This window comes from Arachis ipaensis, chromosome B10 (genome assembly GCF_000816755.2).
Source record: "Arachis ipaensis cultivar K30076 chromosome B10, Araip1.1, whole genome shotgun sequence".
Classification (NCBI taxonomy): domain Eukaryota; kingdom Viridiplantae; phylum Streptophyta; class Magnoliopsida; order Fabales; family Fabaceae; genus Arachis; species Arachis ipaensis.
In genome coordinates, this window is record NC_029794.2 from 18,207,917 (window position 1) to 18,211,806 (window position 3,890).

The 3,890-nt window shown below is 37.8% G+C and overlaps 1 long non-coding RNA gene across 2 annotated transcripts; it reads right to left on the reverse strand.

The window, feature by feature from the left end:
* On the reverse strand, positions 1-3,678 carry LOC110267884. 2 transcript variants are annotated; one of them, XR_002355846.1, is made up of 2 exons: positions 493-3,678; positions 1-348 (listed from the first exon to the last, which is right to left on the reverse strand). It is a non-coding gene; the product is annotated as an uncharacterized LOC110267884 (long non-coding RNA). The 2 variants fall into 2 exon arrangements; XR_002355845.1 differs by having other exon boundaries at positions 484-3,677.

The window sequence follows — 3,890 nt, forward strand, 5'->3', positions numbered from 1 at the left end:
TTGCACTTGAATTTCTATCTATTTTTGTGATGAAAGATTTAACCGTTATGCACAGTTATTGTTTGTTGTCAAGTAACACGTAGAAACATCATCATCGTCATCGTCTTCTTCTTACCTCAAAAGATGTTGAATCAAATAAGAAAAGCGGTTCTCTGTATGGTGGACCGTTTACAACAGAAATTCGACATCAACCAAGATCCTCTTCTGTGGAGAAGGACCTCCATTCGATGGATGATCTGCTCACAGAACTTTGTTTCCTACTAGACCAGATCACAGGATTGGAGCCCAAAAATACACAATACTCGCCTGTAGATCTTCTATCATCAAGATCGTTAGCCCAATCTGAATCTACAAAGGCAAGGATTCTAAAATCAGAATTTTTAGTGAAGTAAAGACTTGTGGAACTACACTTGAGAGATATCTTAGAATCCATTTGACAGCACTCCAATGGTGTTGGAGAGGTCTGTGCATGAATTGGCTCACATGATTCACCGCAAAAGCAATCTCAGGATGTGTTTAAGTGGAATATTGAAGTCCTCCAACTATAGATCGATATAGAGTTGCATCCTCAAACAAGTCTGAACCTGTAGTTGTTAATTTAAGTGTAGAAACCATAGGTGTAGGCATTGGCTTAGAATGCAACACGCTAGCTCTGTGTAAAATGTCTAACATATTTATGTTGAGATATATGAAGTTCTGAATCAGATAGCTTGGAGATTTCAAGACTAAGAAAGTAATGCAGTGTACCTAAATCTTTTAAAGAAAAAAGGAATGCAGACTTGAAATTAAAGAATTCACTTCATTAGGATCACTGCCAGTGATGACTATGTCATCAACATATGCTAAGAGAAAAATAGTAGAGGAGTTAGTAAATCTAGTGAATAAAGAAGGGTCAGCACGAGTAGAAGAGAAACCAAACTTTGAAAGAGTCATTCTCAGCTTTGTGTACCAGGCTCGGGGTGCCTGTTTCAAGCCATAGATGGTTTGATTTAACTTACAGACAAGAGCTGAGTTGGCTTTCTCAAAATCTGGTGGTTAAATCATAAACACAGTTTCATGTAAATCACCATTTAAAAAGGCATTATTAAAGTTAAATTGTCTTAAACACCGCCCTTTTGATAAGCAATAGTGAGAATAGTCCGTATAGTTGTAGGTTTGATCACTGGACTGAAGATTTCATCAAAGTCCACACCATGCTCTTGATGACAGCCCTTGGCCACATCAAAATAGAATTATCTGGAGCTCATTTAATAGCATAGACCCAGCGGCAGCCAAGGACAGTCGAGTTTGGTAGTAATGGAGTAAGTGTCCATGTGTTGTTTTGAAGAAGAGCTTCATACTCTTCCTTTATTGCCTGAATCTTGTAAGGGCAAGTTAGAGCTTGTTTAGTTGTGCTTGGAACATTTTGAACCAAATCGAAGTCGGGAGCAACAGCAGAAAAAGCCTTAGGCTTATAAATCCCAGCTTTAGAGCGTGTGACCATAGGATATTTATTATGAGTGATATGAGGTGATGCAGAAGTGGATGATGCTGGGAGAGGGAGGGGATAGCCAAACACAGGAGCATGCTATAATCAGGCTTTTTATGATGTAGTAATTCATAAGGAGTTTTCATAGCAAGAACTTCTGTGGGAAGGCGATTAATGAGGGATGCTACTGTCAAAAAGGCATCCTCCCAAAAATGTGGAGGTAAAGTCCTATTTCCACTATGTGTCGATGCTTTCTTTCAACAACTCCTTGTTGTTGATGAGTACAAGGACACGAGAGTCTGTGCATGATGCCATGTTCCTGTAAAAAATTCTGGAAAGCATTGGAGAGAATCTCCTTTGCATTGTCAGTTTGCAAAGCTTTAAGAGATGAACCAGTTTGTTTTTCAAGCAAGGTCTTATATTGAACAAAAATTTGGAAAACTTGTGCTTTGGAGTGTAGCAAATATAAACAGGTATAACGAGTGAAAGCATCCACAAAACTGATGTAATATTTAAAGCCTGATCTAGAAGTCACAGGGGCTGGTCCCCATACATCAACATACACTAATTCTAGAGGAGAATTATACGTGGTGTTAGAATCAGCAAAGGGCAATGTGTGCATTTTAGCAAGGCAGCAGTCATTACAGAAAAAATCATTCTTATTGATGTTAAAAGGAACATTACAAGATTGCATCACAGCTTTAACAACAGAATTGGAAGGATGGCCAAGCCTTTGATGCCAAATTTTAATTGCAAGATTACATTGATTTACAGAAGCATGATATGCAGAAATATTATGAACAAGTTTGTTTAAAGTGAGGCCTTGAAACTCATAGAGGGCATTTCTAAGATGTCCCTATAGAAGGATGTCTTTGATAACCTGTGATTTAACAAGACAAACAAACAGATGGACTTCAAAATAAACGTTATTATCTAAACAAAATTGAGATACACTAATGAGATTCTTAGTGATTTGGGGAATATGAAGAATGTTTTTCAAAACAAAAGTATTATTGTTTTCAAAGTTAGTGAGATATGTCATTCCAATTTGTGAAATTTGCAAACCTGTGCCATTAGCAACATATAACTGATCAGATCCTTGATAATCTGATGCAGAAGAGAGATTTGCAGGGTCATTAGTCAAGTGATGTGAAGCACCCGAATCTGGGCACCATGAAGATTCAAAGATGCTAGAAGGTGTAGTTAGGTATGAAGAAGGTTGATGAAAGGAGCTGGGAGGTGGAGGAGGATTTGAAAGGTCTACTTCCTAATCGCCAAGAGCCTCTTCTCCTTCTGTTAAATCTTCCTCCTCTACCACCATAATTGCCTCTGCCAAAAGAAATTGGAGCAGATGGTGAAGACTGAGCTAAATTCACTTGAGCAAGAGTTGAAGAATTTTGTTTAGAAGAGCTTCCACTTCATTGATTGTGTACATATCTGATTTTGCTTTCACAGTAATAACAAAGGGAGCATATTGTTCGGTAAGACCATCACATAGAGCTTCTATGTGATCATTATGTGAGATTGGAGCTCCAATTGCTACAAGAGAGTCAACTATTCCTTTGATCTTTGCTACATACTGAGAAGCAGAAAGATTAGTTTTCTTGATAGTCTTGAGTTCTTATTTGAAATGTTTAGATTTGATCTTGGTTGAAGAAGCAATGCACCATCTGATTCCAAAAAGAGACATCCATTGATGCTAAAAGCCATGAACCTAGATTGTAAGCCTGCAGATTCCAATCAGTGTATGCTGTCGAAACAGTGCCTGCAACTCTATCAGCATCAGTGGCAAATTGAGGTGGTTGCTGATTGGGTTGGATGTGGTTTTAAAGATTCTGACCAAAGATTGCAAATAGTGCTTGCTGCTGCCATGTAAAAAAGTTGTTTTCATTCAACTTATCTGGGATTGGATAAAGAAGGGGTTTGGAGTTTAAAGATGAATCAGCAATGGTAAAGGCCATTGAAAAGAAAGAAAAGAAAACCAAGGATCTCAAACTCTTGATACCATGTGAAGATTATTGAATAATAAGAACAGAACGATTAAGAAAGAGTGAACAGAAAAGTGTTGCCAAGAATATTAGAGAACAATAAAACTATCTATTCCCAAATGATTATGAAGAAATTGAGTGTATTACTACTTTTTCCCGAACTGTACAAAGGGCTGCACTACTATTTATAAACTAAGGTAGTGCAAGAAGGTTTATTAATATCAAAAGAAGAATAAATGATCATTTGTACCCATGAGAGTTTAGAACGCTGACATTTGTACCCATCGTAGATGAAAACTGACTTTGTACCCATGCAAGATTGCCTCCGTGTGACAAAAGTAGCCTGTCTTGGATTGGCACTTGCTTCGTGGTTATACAACCCTATGTGGCTCTCCGAACCTCCCAAAGCCCTATCTATGTGGAATTAAACAATT